General features: G+C 49.7%; 1 protein-coding gene across 2 annotated transcripts in view; it reads left to right on the plus strand.

Annotated features, from left to right (window-relative positions):
• Positions 1–2,611: 2,611 nt before the first annotated feature.
• CARD11 (caspase recruitment domain family member 11) overlaps positions 2,612–17,840 on the plus strand; it is a 92,941-nt gene continuing 77,712 nt past the window's right edge. Inside the window, exon 1 of one of the 2 annotated variants that reach the window (XM_074313986.2) lies at positions 2,612–2,752. The gene's annotated coding sequence lies outside the window, so the exon portion shown is untranslated. The remainder of the gene's footprint in view (positions 2,753–17,840) is intronic. The other variant, XM_019757568.3, reaches the window with a different exon arrangement.

Genomic DNA, 17,840 nt, shown 5'->3' on the forward strand with positions numbered 1-17,840 from the left:
TTGTGATAGGGTTATGTGCCAATAAACTCATCATAAATTGAAAATATTAAGTCAAAATGCATTTAATATACCTAATGTGCCAAACATCATAGCTTAGCCTCACCTACTGTAAACATGTTCAGAACATTTACTTCGCTGAAAATTGGGCAAAAGCATTTAACACAATGAATATACAGTATTGGTTGTTGACCCTCATGATTGTGTGGCTGACTGGGAGTTGCAGCTTGCCGAGACTATCGTACTAAATATCGCTAACCTGGGAAAAAGATCTAAATTCAAAATTTGAAGTACTGAACGTGTATCCCTTTCACACCATCATAAAGTCAAAAGTTACGAATCTAACCCTCATAAGTCGGAGACCATCTGTGCTAAAATTGTTCCCAAAAACATACCTGAAAGTTTTCCAGTAGCAGAGTCACGGATCAGTTTTTAGATATAAATTAATTAAAATGAAATGAAATTTAGAATTTGGCTCCTTATTCCCATCAGTCACATGTCAAGCTCTCAATAGCCAGGTGTGGCTGGTACCTGCCGTGCTGGACCACACAATTCTTTATCTTCATAGGGGTTGGGTTACACGGTGTGCACAGTTGTGAAAACTCATTTCATGGTATCATTAAAATCTGTTATAAATTTTACCTTAAAAAACCCCTCTCTAGTTAATGATATGTATGAGGACGTATTGAAAGGTGAAGTAAACTGATGTCTTCAACTTACTTTGAAACGCATTTTAAAAAAACTGAAAATGAGGATTGATGACGAGAGGGCTAGATGGATTCATACGTGCAAAAGCAAACATCATAGAACATTCATTGTAGAATCAGGTCGTGAGATACATGGGTGTTCACTATACAGTCCTTCTAACTCTTCTGAATGTTTCAAAGTTCTAATAAGACGTGTCTTCAAGGAACTATACCTGCATGTAATACTACTGCTAAATCTCAAAAATAGACTGTTGAGTGAAAGAAGCCAGGCTCCAAAGAGAACCTATGCATGGCTCCAATTATATGGTTTTTAAACTTAATAGTCAATAGATCAGGCAAAACTGATCTATGCTGTTAGAGGTCAGAACATGGTTATCCTTGATGGGTGGCAGCAAGGAGGCAGAAGAGGGAGTTGGGGTGCAAAGTTCTATTTTTTGAAAAGGGTGTGGGTCTCATGGGTGTGTTCGCTTTGTGAAAATTCCTCCAGCTTTGAGCAGAACGTGTACACGTAACTGTCTGTGTACGTCAGCCGCCAGTTTTGTTGACTTAAGGCATGCCTATGCTTCACCCCCTGCGTGAAGGAAACCAGAGTTCTTCTTTAAAACCACACTGCCTGATTTAAAGGTTTTGCCGAGTACAAGGGAGATTCCTCGCTGGGCCGGCGAGTCACTGGGGACGGAGCACTTACATGCTGTGGGCCTGCGATTTATTTTAGGGACTGTCTCCCTTTGCGGTTCTTGATTCCGTTTTAGAACACGCTTTGCAGAAAGCCACCTCGCGTCTCCCTCGGCCCCCAGCCCCTGGGCATCAGTATAACTGCACTCCTCAATATTGCCAAGACCAAATTCTCCTGGGCTTGGCCCACATGCCGCTCGTTATGTCCGTGCTTAGCTGTTTCGTTTAGAGAATGGCACTTTCTCCAGGAGCTCAAGGAACTTTCCTTAGAGAACTTAAAACAGGAAAAGGAGGGTACGTTTCAGGGAGAAGAGTGGTAGACTAAGGCACAGTAGACCGAGAGCTGTGGGGCTGGGGACACAGTGGCAAATCGGCAGTGGGAAGACTAGAACCCAGGATTCGCTGGAGGTCCCAGTTCATCCAGATTTTTAAGTTCACAATTCAGATAAAGCTTCGGGACCTCGCCACCCATATAGTGCTTGTGAAAGAGCGACTCACCCAGGGGCCTACCTACTGTCAGCTTTGGGGATAAGTTATTAAAATGACGACATCCAGAAATCACAGTTTCTCTTACTGTACAAGTGAGGGTCACTAGAACCCTGAGAACACTCGTGGGGGAGTGGCGGTGGTGCTGCAGCCAGAGGCAGTGCCGAGGAAAGTGCAGGCCGCTCTGTCACCAGGAAGTGTCCAGGAGGGTGTCAGAGGCCTTAGAGGTCTACTGACCCATCCAGCCCCAGGAAGCTTGCAGAACAAAGGCTGAGGCAGTAAGAGGCCTGGGGTTCCTCAAGGCTGCAGGATGGCTTCCCACCCCTCGGTGCATCACTTCCCAAGGCCATGCCTGGGCTCTGGAAGGCTCTCAGAGCTGGTGGGAGCTGACGTGTGCAGGCTGGGGTCCAGCTTCTCCCCACCTGGGGCAGGTGGTGGCAGCCAAGGTCTGCGGATCTCCCCCACTTCCCATCCCTGGTCCACCAATCCCCTCCCTTTAGCGCCCCCACCCCAGGGCCCATCCCACCACACCCACTTCTTACCACCCTCCTCCCAAGGCCTTAGACCCAAACCCCGCCTCTCCCCCTCTTCCTTATCTCTTTTTCTAACCTTTTGCATTTTTTGCCTCATTTCCTGTCGGGTTTTGCATTTCCCTCCCCCGCCCCTCCCAGCCTGTGACACACTTTCTCTCTTTTTTTCTCTCTTTTGCCCTCCTCTGGTCTCCAGACTCCTGCGGGAAGCACATAGCCCCCTCCTGGCCCTGCAGCCCCCAGACGGGCGCGGTAGGTGAGGGCGGCGGGGACTAAGAGCCTGGGCAGCGAGAGAGAGGAAGCCGGCGGCCTGCGCGGAGGAGGTGCCCCGGGGCTGGCAGAGCATGAGCACCCCAGGTAGGTGCGGCGGACGCGCTGGGGTGTGGGGGGAAGATGGGGGAGGGGAAACGGTACTGGGGTGAGGATGGGGAACACACTGAGGGAAGGGGTGCAGTCGTGGTGGAGGAAGCGACTTGCAGGGAGAGTAGACACCGGCGGGTACAGGGGTCCGCGGTGTGGGGGATGCTGTGGGGGGTCGCGGCTGTGAGGGGCTGTGGCGGGAGCGTGGTTGGGGGACGGGAGTGATGACTCCGTTCGCCCGGGGGTGCTGGGCTCCCATCCCTCTCCCAGTATCTCTTTCCCCCTTTCCACTCCTTCTATTTCTCTCTCCTCTGTCCCCCTTTCCCCTTCCAAACCTTTCTCTTTCTTCCACTTTCCACATCCCCGTATCTTTCTCCTCTGTTTCTCCGGGACCGTCTCTGAGTGTCTCCATCTGGCGAAGTCCCCACTCCCCTCCGAGAGAAAAGGGATAAATGGGGGGTCGGGTGTTAGGGGCCCGCCAGGGCAGCCCTCTTGCACCTGCCCCAGAGGGAGGAAAAGAACCTTTTCTAACACCTGAAAGGACCGGAAGTTTCCAGACCACAGCCAGGCCTGACTCAGAGGCTCCTGAGAAGGTGGTGCCTCTGGGGTAGGGAGGGAGGGAGGGAGGGAGGAGAGGACAGCCCCTCCCAGAGGGGCCTAGGCAGAGCCCAGGTTCCCAGCCAAGCCAGGATGAGAATGAGGTCCTCGTGGGCTGGGGCCTGAGGCCACCTGCGCAGGACAGTGCCCATACCCAGCTTTGGAGCACCGGGGGTAGGGTGGGCTCAGCGCTCTGTTGCTGGGGCCGCAGGGCTGCAGTCATGCTGAAGGAGCAGCTGGCGCAGCTGGGCCTGGGCGTCATGCGAGTGGGTTGTCTGAGCCGGGGCTTCTGTCATGAGCTCACGAGTGGACGACCGCTCGCGCAAACTTGGTCTTGGACCAACTGACCTGTGTGCCTGGCCTGCTCTCAAAGCCTCTGATTTGTAGTTGAAAAAATTTCTCCTGACATTTATGACTCCTTGTGAAGGTATAAGGTTATCAACCCACCAGAAAGGAATTGAACATTGGTCAGCCCCTGGGCAATCCCTGAGCACCTTCTCGGGGTATAATGTGTGCTGGAAACCCCATGCACAGGAATTGACGCGAGGACAGGAATTTGCCTCCAGTTGGGCACGTCTGTCCTTTCCCTGAATCTGCACTTCCCTCCACCCTCACCGTAGCTGTACAGAAATAATGGTTCCGCCGTGGGCCGTGGTTCTGGGCAAGGGGAGCCGGGGACTCTGCCTTTCACGTCGCAAAATGGTTTGGACTTACGGGGATTGTATCAGCAGCGGTGTCAACAAGGGAGGCTGGTAGCCCACCAGACCAAACGGCATGGAGACTGCATGCAGCGATCCTTTCTGTGATTGTTCTTAAATTGTGGTACAGTACACATGAGAGTTAGCATCTTAACCACTGACAAGTATGCAGTTCATTAAGGTTAGGTGCATTCTCACTGGTGTGCAGCCATCACCACCGTCCGTCTCCAGGACTTTCCATCTTCCCAAACTGATACTCTGTCCCCGTTAAACACTCACTCCCAGCCCCTCCGCCAGCCCCTGGCACCACCATCTACTTCTGTCTCTATGAATTTGATGGCTCTAGGTCCTCATATATGTGGAATCATATACTGTTTGTCCTTAGGTGTCTGGCTTATTTCACTCAGTGTAATGTTCTCAGGGCCCATCCACGTTGTAGCCTGTGTCAGAATTCCTTTCTTTTTAAGGCTGAAGCATAATCCTTTGTCTGGATGGACTATGTTTTGTTTGCCCTTCCATCCTTTCTGTAACCTTTTAAAATGACTGTAACTCTTCTAAAGGTGATGGCTCTTGTCTGAATTAGTCAGCGGGCACCATCAGGCACACAGAAGGGATGGGAGACCCAGATGCCCTTGCCCTAAGCAGGTCGTGCCATGCGGGCTGTGTATGCCACCACCAGAGTGTGGCTGAGACTCAGACTAGATGGAAAAGAATTTCGGGAAGGGAAGACTACAGGAAGCAGGTAGGGCGCAGAGGACCCAGAGATGGGTAGAAGATTCCAGGCTGAGATTGTAGCCCCCTGACGTCCGTCTCCACTTTCCTATGTAGTGTTTCTCCACCCTTTTGAAACAAGACTTGCTTCCCAGGACTGAAGGACTGTGTGTGTGGTTGTGGGAGGACTCAGGGAGTGAAGGTGCCCCTGTGAGTCCAGCCCCTTGTGGCGCCTCATGTGTGAAAGGCCAGACTGAGCCCTGGTGTTCCGGTGATTCTGATGAAAAGGAGCATCAGTTGCTGAAAACAGAGCCTCCTCCCATTGGTTTGAACACGCCTGTGCTCTGTCTTGCCTGGCCCCTGCACTTGGCCTCGAAGACAGTGTCTCCTGGTAATCAGTGCGGGGGTTCATCCCTGTGGGCCAGAAGTCCCAGATGCCCACCCGGGCACAGCCTGACTGCTGCTGGTTTTCAAACCAAGATGGCAGCAGGAGGTCCATGCTCCACCCATCGGGCCTGAGGCTGCGTGAGAGCAGGTTCAAGTTGCCACGGCTCATCTGTGCTTGCCCTGTGACCTTGGACAGGCCTGTCGTCCCTTCGGCGCTCTGGGAGTCGTTTCTCCCTGGTGTGATCTGGATGTTAATACTGATTATTTTCAGGCTTGTCAGTTACACCAAGCATAAAATGAGAAAACGCGAGATGTGACATATTATTACCTTTGCTGTCATTCCTGAGATCTGGGGAGGGTAAGAGGTTGGGCCGTGAGTCCCAGTCTGGGTGTGGAATCGGCCTTCCCACACATGCCGGGTGGGCTCATTACTGGTCTCCTGGTCTGCAACCCCAGCCTTCCAGGATTGTGAGGATGAAGGGAAGCCCGCCCCGTGCATGTGCTCCATCGTCCGGAAACACTTGAATTGATTTAAATGCGAAGATGGAAAGGAAAGGAAAGCACAACTTTCAAGGAAGCCCCTTAAAAATGCTTTTCTAAAGAAAACTTACACCAGCAGGTTCCCAGAGGCCACCCTCCTCATGTGCCACCCTGGTCAGGAGGAACACGGCCCGTGCGTGTTACATGCAGAGAGCACAGCCCATGCAGCTTCCTGCAACCTCTTCTTGAGCCACTCCTGCTCTGGGTCTGTGGTTTTACAGAGTGATGATTTTCAGGGGGGTAGTTTTTTTGGTTGTGATTTGTTCAGGACTCTGAGATTATGATGGCCACTGTCAGATTTGTGGAGTGATGTCCATGGCGTGGGGGCAGGGGTAACAAAAGTTCTGTGCCTGCCTCAGGCTCCTGCTCGCTCTTTCCCCAGGCATTTCTGTTGTGTCACAGTTCTCAGCTCCTCCCTGCTTCGCTGGGGAGCCCCTCACAAGTGGGTGAGCTGGAGAGATGGGTGTGCAAACTCCATCCCCAAGAGAGGGCTCCATCCTCCCATGTGGTTTCTGCTTGGTGGGTGTAACCTTCCTTCCTGCCCCGACTCCAGCTCAGGAATGCGCAGTCTTCACACACAGTATGACGGTGACAAGGCGGGGGCTCCCCCATCCTCTGCCTGTGTCCCTCACAGATCCTGGTGGTGACAAAAGCAACACCCATCAGACTCTGCTTTTTACCATCACTGCCATCCCTGGGGCTGGCAGCGTCTATTAAGAGGCAAGATGCTCTCGTGGGGAGATCTGTGGCCTTGGAGCCAGACAAGCAGGGCATCCATCCTAGCTCCAGCACCTCTGGAAAGTCACCGGTGGCCCTGAGCCTCGATTGCCACATGTGTGAAATGGGTATAAAATACCACCCTAACTAAACTCACATAGACAGAGTGTTCGCAAAGGCACCATGTGCACACACCTGCACAGCGGTTTCTGCTGTTACGCTTGACCTTAGGTTGGTGTTGGGGGGTGGGAGGGAGAACAGAGAACTGAGTGATGAGTTAAATGCAAAGCAGAAACTATCTGACACAGAGCTATTTCCTTAACTTCCAAAGAACTCTTCCAAAGAAATCAATTAGATGCGGCGGTCAGCACGCTTTTTCTGTGAAGCTCCGCACAGTACAGGTTCTAGGCAGCCACTGCCGGCGCTGCTCAACGGTCTTGAAGTGTGAAAGCGGCTGCAGACGCTGATGGCGCTGATGGGTGAGGCCGCACCTGGGCCCAGGTGGAACATAGGCAGAGCCACTGCGCCCTGGATGAAGAGTACAACTCCAGAATGAGGGAATTCCTAATTCCACCCAAAAGATAGATAAATGCTTAAAGGATTTGAACAAAGACAATGTGAACCCACCAGTCAACGCACTTTGTTTTAGTTAAATAAGTGGAAAGTAACACAACAGGGACAAACCATTTTTTCACCTGTCAGACTGGCACAGATCAAACAATTTGACTTTGGCAGGGGTGAGGGGAAGCAGGCACTCATACAACGATCTGACCAGACGTATCACCAACGTGATAAATGAATAAAGCCTAGGGCCCAGGAAGTCCACTGCTAAGAAATTATAGCACAGATAGACTTAGCCATTTTGTTTTGCATGCATGCTGAGGTTAATTGCCGCATTGTTTATTCTGGGTAAAGCTTGAAACCACACAAAGGCACCTCAAGAGCAAGGTCCGTCTATACAGTGGAATTCTGTGAGGCCATGAATGAGACGGAGGTAGGTCTAGGATATACAGGGGTGCTAAAAAAATATATATATACACATTTTAAGAGATGTTAACACTTTGGACAACGTTGCTCAAGCAGTAGTTCGCTATAATCAGATGTATCTAAACGCTGATGGGAACCACTTTGAGCACTTCTTGGAATTGCAGATGTCAGACGTGACTTATAGTCGTCTTTTGTTATCAGTTCATATTAATACCATTTTTTCCTTTCTTAAAACGTGTATACAATTTTTGGCACCTTCTGTATATGGGGAGTTTCTGCTAGATAACTCTGGCACGAATAAGAAAATGCTTCCAGTTGGGACATCTGGGGAATGGGGGCTCGGTGGTTGAAGGAGGAAGAATTGGGGACTTATTTTGCGTCCTTCTCTTTTGTTTGTTTTTACCATGAGCGTCTACTATTTTTATGATTAAGAAAACAAGGGGAACCAAGGCTAAGAAGAGAGTGGCAGGCTGCTTGCTCCCGTCTCCTTCTGCCGGCCCCATCGTAGCTTTCCTGGTTCCCAACCTTCCAACTCGCGGGAAAAGGTGACTTCCAATTTCAGCCATTTCCCACCCAGGAAGAGATAGCACAGGGCCACAGTGCTCCTGCTGAAAGGCAAATCGATGGGTTAAGGAAAGGATTTTTAGGTGCTGAGGTGTATAGCACACACAGTCCACGCCCCAGATGGGATGAGTGTTTACACACACCCACATAAGCAATCACCCAGGTCAAGACACTGGTCCTTTCCAGGCCCCCACGGAGCCCTCACTGCCCTTCCCGGTTGCTAACCCCCAACGCCCTTTCCTGTCCTTGACTCTCACACGAAAGGCACTGCCCACTTGTTCTCTTTTGTCTGCAGCTCCAGTTCCGTTCGGGTTGTGTGTAGCCGTCGTTTGGGGTTTTTTCTTTGCCGCGTAGTATTGTGTTGTGTGGACGTAACCACAACGTAGTTATCCATTCTCCCCTTGATAAGCGCTTGGGGCGACTGTGCTGAAGCTGCTCTGAACACCCTTGGAGGAGTCTTGGTGGCCATGGTGACCCATTTTTTAAATCTGAGGACAAACAGAAACCCTGCGCCAGCATTATTTGAGGTGTAGTAAATGGTTATTTCAGTGGATAAATGTTGGTAGGAAGTAAAACCGAGTCTTATCGGCATTAGCGCTTCATTCCCTGCCTCTGAGTAAGGATTACGTGATTCACTGAAGTTTTCTCAGAAGAAATGGCCTTTTTTAAAGGGATTCAAGTCCAGTTGGTTCCGGGGAGAACGTTCAGTTGAATAATAATGATACCTCGCACTACTCTCCAGGCCTCCTGTTTTCAGTTCTCAGATGCTTTTCAGAAGCCAACTTGTTAACCTGCATTGAGCCTTAGGAGCTGAGCCCAGGGTCATCCCTACTTGGGGGTGAAAGAGGCGTGTGGAGAGCCCCCATTCCTGGGGGCATGGTCCATCTTTGGAAAGCGTGTCTTCCCACACTCTTAGGCACTGCTCTTCGTCAGGGGCTGGGAGGCACGAGGCTTCTGGGTTTGGGGAGCTTTGGGGTTGCAGGGGAAAGTGGCCTAGGCGGGAAGCAGTGCTTTTCTCTGGCTGCTCCCTGTAGGGAGACCACTCCACGGAAGCAGAAGCAGAAGCAGGGGGCTGTTCCCAGGGAATGGAGCCTTCGCTTTTCCCCTTAATTTTGTAGTTTTGTATCATTTTTAATGAATTTTAAAATACACTTTTTAAACCCAACCTTTATGTCGGTGGCAGACCAGACTGGCTGGGTCCACGAGGCCCTGCTGCCCTATGCCAATGACCAGCCTGCCCCTCCCTCACGACTGTGTCCACGGGCCCTCCCTGCCCTCCTGCTCGGAGCCCACCTGGGCCATTCAGAGATTCTTTCCTACCAGTTGTTTGTTCTCTCCTGCATCATCATCGTTTCTTTCTCTGCTGGGATCATTCCCATCAGAGTACGGGTGGGAAACAGAACCTGCCTTGCTTTCCTACGCCCTGTCTGCTGCCACTGCTTTGCTCTATACTCTTTTGTAGTCGTTTGTTGAGGCCAGACTGGGGGCTTAGACGATGGAGATTTAGTCTCACGGTCCTGCGGCCTGTGTCTGTGGCTTGTAGATGGACAGCACCTTCTCAGCTGGTCCCTCACGACCTTGCCTCTGTGTGCACGCGTCCGTGGTATCTCTGCGTCTGGTCTCCTCTTGTTACAAAGACACCAGTCCTGTTGGAATCAGGGGGGCGTCATTTTCCTTAATCCTCTCCTTAAAGGCTTTATCCCCAACTACAGTCATAGTCTGAGGTCCTGGGGTTAGAACTTCAACACATGGGCTTAGTCCTTATAGGACCTGCCCTCAGTGACATTCGACACAGTGGGTCCTTCTCGCCTCCTGGAGCAGGCGTTCATTTGGCTGGGCCCCCACTCTCTTGGTGTTTCTCCTTACTGGCCGTTCCTTCCTAGTCTCTCTTCTGATCTCCATGTCTGTGACCTCTAAGATCAAAGTGCGTTGGGGCTCTTGTCTGCCTGCTCTCCCTCCGGGGTGAACTCAGTGTCACTGCTTTAAAAGTCGTCCCTATGCTCATGACCCCCAAGTTTCTGTCTCCTGCTCAGACTCCCCTCTTGACTTCAGTAGCCAACTGTCTTGCCGTGTCTGCATGGACGTGCAGTAGATGCCCTGTTAGTTCGTCTTCCCAGGGAGACTTGCTCATGCAGCAGATGGGCACATACAGTGGTGTGCTGTCAAGGTCACTGGGGCCTGGGCCCTGGACCCACTGGGCAGTCTTGGCCGAGTCCTTTCTCCCTTCTGGTCTCAGCTTCCTCATATGTGAGGTGAGACGTGAGACAGGGCTTGGAATGGCAAATGGGTTTCATCTTGAGGACCGACCCAGGCACGCGGTGATGGTGTGCTTCAGAGCAACCCGAACTCTGTGCAAGAGAGTCCGTGACCAATGCCCAGACCTGCTGTGGGGTGGGGGTGGGGGGAGGACTGGAAATTGAAGGCTGGTGCCTGGATTAGTCATCTCTGCCCTTGCTTGTTGTGACCAAGAACGCTTCCAGCTTTAAAAATCCATGATTGCCCCGTGACCTCGAAGAAATCACTGTCCCAAGGTTTTGTTTCTTCACAAGCAAGATGGAGATAAATAATTCCTGCCTTCCCATCACACAGAATTGCTCTGAGGAGCACAGGAGATAGTGGGTGAGACAGTGCTTTGTAAATAACCAAATGTTACATAAATGTGAGGTTTTGTTGTTATTAATTGAACTCTCTAGTCAGGAATTCCTGTTAGTCATGCCTTCCTCCGAACTATCTTACTGGGCTGAGCAAAAGCCTTCACTTTCACTTTCCCCTCCCTCTGGCCAGTCAGTGGCATTTGGTTTCCCTGGTGATGAGGAAGGGGGTTACCATGGCTGCTGGGTGGGGGGTGTGATCTTTCTATGCATTTTCTACCTCCCAGGCCAGGAGCTTTTCTGCAGGGCCTTCCAGTGCAGTCGACCTGTGCACCTGGCATCTGCCCCATCCATGGTCCCCACCACTTCATGACGCACAACAGGGGGTCGGGGGACATCTTCCCAAAGTGAGTTTTTTGTCTTCCTTGAGGGTTCATCCTGATTACCCAAATGTCCGGAGTTAAGTGAATTCCCCAGTTAGGCAATTGGGGACTGCAGGTCTCCCTGGAGTGCCCCGAGTGCAGTTCTGGTGAATCTCAGGAGGGGGTGCGTGCCCTGCAGCCTGCGGGAGCCCAGCGGAGAGACCCAGATATATCTGCTTTGTCACCTGACGAGAAAGCATCCCCATCCCTAAATCTACAAGTCTCCCTTCTTTGACCTTGAATGTTGTTCAAATCCCAGAGTGTCTGTATGCAGCTTCCTGCGTGCATTGACTTTTCCCAGACACCCAGGGGAGCCATCCGTCCTCATGGTATTTGGTTTAAGCAAAGCTTTGGGGCGTTTCTCTTGCCAGTGGTGTGTTCTGAGTGGGATTCATTGCCGGCTTCTTATTTATTAGCGACTGTGTTTATTGTTTTGCACTTCATTTCCTCTGTCTTCTGCTTGGGCTTCATTCTGCAGTGTTTGTCGTGAACAACGTTTGGTGCGCTGTGAAATGAGAAGCATTCAGAACTCTGCTAAGGCATAAAGGGTTTTCTTTTCTGGTTTGATTTTTTTTTTTTTTTCAGTGGCAGAAAAATAAAGGACTTGAGTTTCCTGTAGGACTGGAAACAGTGAATCAGATTTTTTGTTTTGCTTAAAACCTGAAAATCTCAGGCAGGAGTTGAGAGGTTCTGGACAAAGCTGAACGCTATGTTTCGGGGTTTGGGGTGATGCCCCTTCCTGAGGGGCCATTCCACGGAGAGGGGGTGGCCACCCACGGAGATTGATTTGAGAAGGACCAGAAAGGTTGCCTGAGTCAGAACGCTGCCCGGGGCAGAGTGGGCGCTGACACTTCCCCCCTCGCCTTTCCCGTTCAGTGGGCATGTTAGTGATTCAACACCCGGTGTTATTGTAGAACAACGTGTATAGTGAGCATGCGCTGACTCCTGCCTGCCATGCAACCTCGGACGAGCCACTGCACCTCTTTCCTCATCTGTGAAGTGGGGTCACAGCACCCTTCTCCCAGGAAATTAAATGAGCTACCACTACCCAGCACTCAGCGTGTGCAGTGAGCATGTCACTCAGGAGGGACACACGATACGTGCACACTCATGATGCTGGCGTGAGCCACTCATTAACAGATGACCTAGAGCAAGTTCTGAAGGGTCCATCCAAATCCAAAATCTGGCATGAACCATCTGCAAAACACTTGCTTGATTCCTTTGCCCGATCCCCGTACATGTGTCCAGGACTACCCTTGTCCACTTCCTCGTCCCTTAACTCGTTCTCAGTGCCTGCCATTCACGGTCATCCGCTAGGTTCTAGGGATGGAAAGGTGAACAGCTGGGGTCCCCACCCCAGGAAGCCTGGAGCCTGCCACGGGATAGTCGGGTGTGAGATAACGTAGTTGTGATGAAGGTGGCACGCAGTGAAGATGGATCTGAGGGACAGGAGCACCCAGGTCGGCCTGAGCGAGGGAAACAGAAAGACCCTCCAGAGCCAGTGGGAGCTGAAGTGAAACTGGGGACGTACCTTCGGCAGGCTGAGAAGTGGGCGTCTTCTGAGCAGCACAGAGCCGCGGACGTGTGCGTAGTATCAGCTGGAAAAAAGTCGTGAGGATGTGGGGACAGGACGAGAGGCCACCGAGAGCCCCCAGATGCTGCACCAAGGACACTCGAGGCCAGCCGCTGGGGTTGTGGGGGGGGACCATGAGCCAGGATGGATGCACAGGTTCAAAAGGTCACGACAGCAGCGGGAGCACAGATGGGGAATGTGAGGCAAGAGGCAGGGCTCTCCTTCATGGGACACGGGCCAGGATTCGTTTTACTATTTTAAATAAGCTTTGTATTGAAGTATAACATATACAAAAGACATGTACAAATCCCAAGTGTGAAGCTCAGGGGATTTCCACAGCGTCACCTGAACCCAGATCAAGAGACAACATGATCAGCTGAAATATGATATTGTGATTAATAATAACGATAATGACTTTTAATGTAATATGAATTTTTGGTGTGAAGGTCTCCCAAATATTGCACAGGACATTCATGTTTTTAAAAATGGTTTATTCAAAATGCAGATCTAACTGGGTGCCCTGTATTGTGCTGCCAGCTGGCTTTATCCATGTCGTTGCATGTAGTTCTTCCATATTTTTATTGCCACTAAGTCTGTTTTATGAATAGTCCTGTTTTATCTGTGCTTCCACTGGTGGATGTTTGGGTTGTTTCCAGTCTGGGCCATTGTGTGAGGCTGCTCCGAGCATTCTGAGGCATCCCTTTGGAGGCACTTGTTTGTGTTTCCACAAGGGTGGATTTGCTGGATCCTCCAGTGTGTCTACAGTCAGCTCTCATCAGTGCCGCCCAGCAGTGTTCAGGGCCCTGTGCCGTCAACACCCATTGGCAGCGGTGAGGTTCCGGGGGCTCCATGTCTGTGCTCACAGCTGGTGGTGGCTGTCTCTTCATTTTAGCCACGCTGGGGTGGGGCAGTGCAGTCAAAACAAATAAGTTGGTGGTTTAAATTTGCATTTCACTTATGACTAAGTTGTGTGCCTTTTCATGGGTTCATGGGCCATTTTGGATCTCCTGCTTTGTGAATGGCCTGTTCGAGTGCCTTGCCTGCTTTTCTCCTGGGTTGTCTGTTTCTTATTGACTTGTCGTAGTTCTGTACACATGCTAGGCAGGCTCCCCTGTCAGATGTATTATACATATTGCAGACACCTTTCTTCAGTCCCTGGCTTGCCTTTCCTCTCAGTAGAGCTTGCTGATGAACAGAAGCTTTTTAAATTATTATTTCTTTTATTTTAATGTAGTCCGATTCATGTGGGGTTTTTATTTTTATGGTTAACTCCTTTTTGAGTTGTGTTTAAGAAAGATTTGCCTACCCCAAGGTTTGTGTTTCCTTGTAAAAGCTTTATTGTTTCATCTTTCATATTTAGATCTATAATCCATCTAGAATGCATTTTTCTTTTAAAAATCTACTTTATTAAAGAGTAATTTACACACAATAAGATACACCCATTTTAAGTATGCAGTCCAGTGAGTTTTGATAAATGTATGTACCCATGTAACCACGACCACAATCAAGATGTCAAACGTTACTGTCACCCCACAAAGTGGCCTCATGTCCCTTGCTCCTCAGTGTGTGGCCCGTGGGTCAGCAGGATCTCCTCACCTGGGAGCTGGTTAGAAACGCAGGTTCTCAGGCCCCACCCCACAGCCACTGAATTAGAATCCACATTTTAAAAGAGTCCCAGGTACTGTATATGCACATGAAAGGTGTAGAGACCATCTGAGTTCCTTTGGAGAAAGGTGACAAGCCAAACAAGCTGTCTGTGTTGTTACCAATAGCGTAGGCTGAAGCAGGGCAAGATAAATGGTAGGTTACCAAGTTTGGGGAAAAGACGAAAGAAGTAGGACTCAGGGGGGAAGAGCTTTTGACGTCGCAGGAGCACTGGCCCTTCCCCAGACCAACGCTCTTGCTGCTGGAGGCCTGGGCCCACTCATGGCGCAGGGCGCAGGGCGCGAGACCTGCAAATCTCAGCCACAGGCTTCGCCACTGGGCAGGCTGTGGGCTCACGGGGCCGCTGCCTCCTGCTCTGTGCCCTGGACCAGGTGGAGGAGCCACCCCAAAGACCAAGTCCGTAGAGACCGTAACTTTGGGTGGTGGTCATTATTTTTCTTTTTAAAGCTTAAATTTTATCTGTTTCTAAGTAACATATATATTGGTTTAAAATGTCAAATACTACCATATGGCTTATAATAAAAAAATAGCAGTTTTCCACTCCTGAGTCCCATTCCTTGGCTATTTTAATCACTACTTTTCTAGACGGTCCTTTACCCCCCATACCGGGTGTCCCCAGGCCATAGCCTCACAGGTCGAGTTTTCCAGTGAGTAAACCTCCCTTCTCCTGCCAGGGCTGGAGAGCGACCTGGGTGGGCCAACCTCTATTTTCTGGTGTTCTGCCGAGCAAATTTTTCTCGCCAGCTTTTTTACTGTTAGGCACTTAAGTTTTGTCCTTCTCTACTGTAAGTCTTTAAATATTTTAAATTATAATTAAATTTCTTTTAAAGATTCAAACAAAAGAACATCCACATCTATTATAAAGAATACTAACAAGAAGAGTTCACACTTAAGTCTGGAATTTGTTTTTTGTGAATGGACTGAAATCCAATTAAATTTATTAAATTAATTTCCCAATGGCTAGCCCAGCTCCATTGCCCTCGCTGAGCTGTGGTGCCCAGACTCTCATTTTCAAATCTCTGTATATTCCTGGCTCTAAATCTGAGCCGGCTGTTCTGTTTCTTAAGACTGCTTGTCTTTTGCCAAACAATTACCAGGCTATCTTCGTCCCTACTTTGCATTCTGCCTTCTCAGGTTTTAATTGAGCATTTCCTGATTCCAGTTTATCTCCTCTCTCAGTGTATCAATTATACTAATTTTTAAGTTGTTTAATGGATTGTTTTAAAGCAAATCACAAACTCCATATAATTTCATCTATAACCATTTTCCTCTCATAGAGTTTTTAACTTCAATCATTACAGTTTTTCATTTCTAATTTTATTTGGTTCTTTTACAAAGCAGCCTATTTATTTTGAATAGTTACTTACTTTTTATATTTTGGTTCTCTTTTTCATTTCCTTAAGCACATCAAAAATAATAATTCTATATTCTATATTTGGTCAACTTCCAATATCTGAATTTCTGTGGATCTGATGTTGCATTTGCTGTTCTGTTAACAATTGGTTATTGGGCCTTGTTTTGTTTTATGATTTTTTAAATTGTGAGCTCGTGTTTTTTGAAACTTTATCTACAGAAAAGTTTTGAGGCCTGAATTGAGAATGTGCTCCTCCAAAGATGGTGTGGGTTTGCTTCTGCCTGATGCCTGGGCGCCCTGTGTGTTTGTTTAGTGTAAACACCTTATTGAAGTATAACATACACACACAAAGGGATACAGATCATTAGCAAACAGCTTGTGTAACCAAGAAACAGAAAGTGATCGAACTGCAGAATTCCCTCCTGCTCATTTTGGTCACTTCTTCCCTTCAGATGACACTAACTGAGCGTAGAGTAGTTTTACCTGCTTTCGTATAAGTGGAATCTTCCAGTCTGTACTCTGTTTTCGTCTCTGGCCCCTTTGACTCAGCATGTCTGTGAGATGCCTCCACAAAGGTGGATGTGTGGTTGCCCTGTCCATTTGCATGGTTGTGTAGTATTCCACTGTGTTGATCCCCTCTGTGCTTGAGCACGTGTGCGGTTTCCACCGGGGCATGACGAATGCTGCTACTGCGAGCTTCCCGTGCCCGTGTTGTGTGACCGTGCTGTGCTCTTCTGTCAGGCCATATGCCTACGAGTGGAATCAGAGGGTTGCAGGATACTTGTCTTTCTGCTTTAATATGGACAACAGTTTTCCAGAATGGTTGTACTCGTTTATATTTCCACCAGCAGGGCAAGAGTCCAGGCTGATTTGTACTCATTCGCAGCGTGGTGCTTTTCGGTGCGTGAGGCCGGGTGAATTAAGATCCTCAAGACGCATGAAAATGGGGGCTGCAAATCCAGAGTGAGGCCTTTCCCCTCCCCTCAGCTCAGGCTCCAGGGGATGAATTTCCGCTCTGTCTGCATCTGTGGGCCCTGTCATCCCTCACTTCTCTGGACATACAGCCCTTGAGGGGCTGCAGGCTTTATGCCGGGCCTCTGATCTGACTCTCAGTCTCGGTCTGGCCCCAGGTTGGTTCACCTGGCTTGCGGGGGGCTGTCAGGGTAGCCCGGAGCAAACCCCAACTTCCCTGGGCGCCTGCTTTGCTTTTCCTTTCAGCCCCTGAGGACTCTCCTTACTCTCTGGCCAGATCACTTGTGCACTTTGATGAATATTTTGAAGTATTTCATCTGGCATTTTAGATCTATTACGGTGAAGTGTTTTCAGACTGCTGAGTCTCCCCAGAAATGGTGGGCTCTACCTGCTTTCCATCCTCCACAGTATCAGTGACACTCATGTGCTGTGGCCTTTGACATTCTCCATGTCCACGGGAACGTGTGTGTGTTTCATTCCTTTACTGTTAAATTGGTGCAGTTTCAGGAGTGAGTAGAGAGAAATGTGTGGGCATTTAACTGGAAATCCAGCTAAAAGCATTTTAAGTAATTTTTTCTCTCTCTATTTGCTGAACTTTCCCCCTGGTGCTCATCAAAGTGAGGTCCTCAGACCAGCAGCTCTGACGTCTCTTGGGCTCTTGGTAGAAATTCAGGGCTGCAGGTCTTCTGGATTGTTTCAGGCCCCCAGTGATTCCTACACAGTAACTTGGAGAATCACCGCTCAGCGCTTAAGGCTTCTCTAGGGCCCCTTCTCCTGGCTCTGCTTCTCCTCCCAGCCTGGCTCCCCGTCCCTTGTCCCCTTGGGTCCCTGTGACAGCCAGAAGCTCTGGTGCATTTGTTCCCACCCTGCACATTAGAATCAGCTTTCTAAGCTGACCCTGCCTGGGCCGTCGCATCCTTATTTGGAGCAGGGCCCTGAGCTTCCCGTTCTAAAAGCTCTACAGGTGAGCCAGGTGTAACCAGCAGATGCAGAGATAGTAAGAAACAGCCATGGCCTTCAGCAGTTCCCAGCCTGAATCTGGGAGAACATTCTAGAATCAGAAACAGCCCTTGAGGGCAAAGAGTAGATTTCTGAGCATTGAGTGTAAGTTACACGTAATCACAGGAGCAGCATGTCATTTTGCAGTCAGGTACCTGCACTCGTGGTGCCAGTCGCAGAGCCCTGTTTTCCTGGGATCTTGGATTCAGTCGAAGCTCTCAGAGTTGGGGGTAATCTAACAGGTTGCCAGAATTTTGAAGGTTTGACCTGGTTTGGTGTTGCTCAGAGAGGAGTGGGTCGTGCTATCT

The sequence above is a fragment of the Rhinolophus sinicus genome, chromosome 5 (assembly GCF_057876585.1).
Source record: "Rhinolophus sinicus isolate RSI-liver-muscle chromosome 5, RSI-T2T, whole genome shotgun sequence".
In the NCBI taxonomy this organism is placed as follows: Eukaryota; Metazoa; Chordata; class Mammalia; order Chiroptera; family Rhinolophidae; genus Rhinolophus; species Rhinolophus sinicus.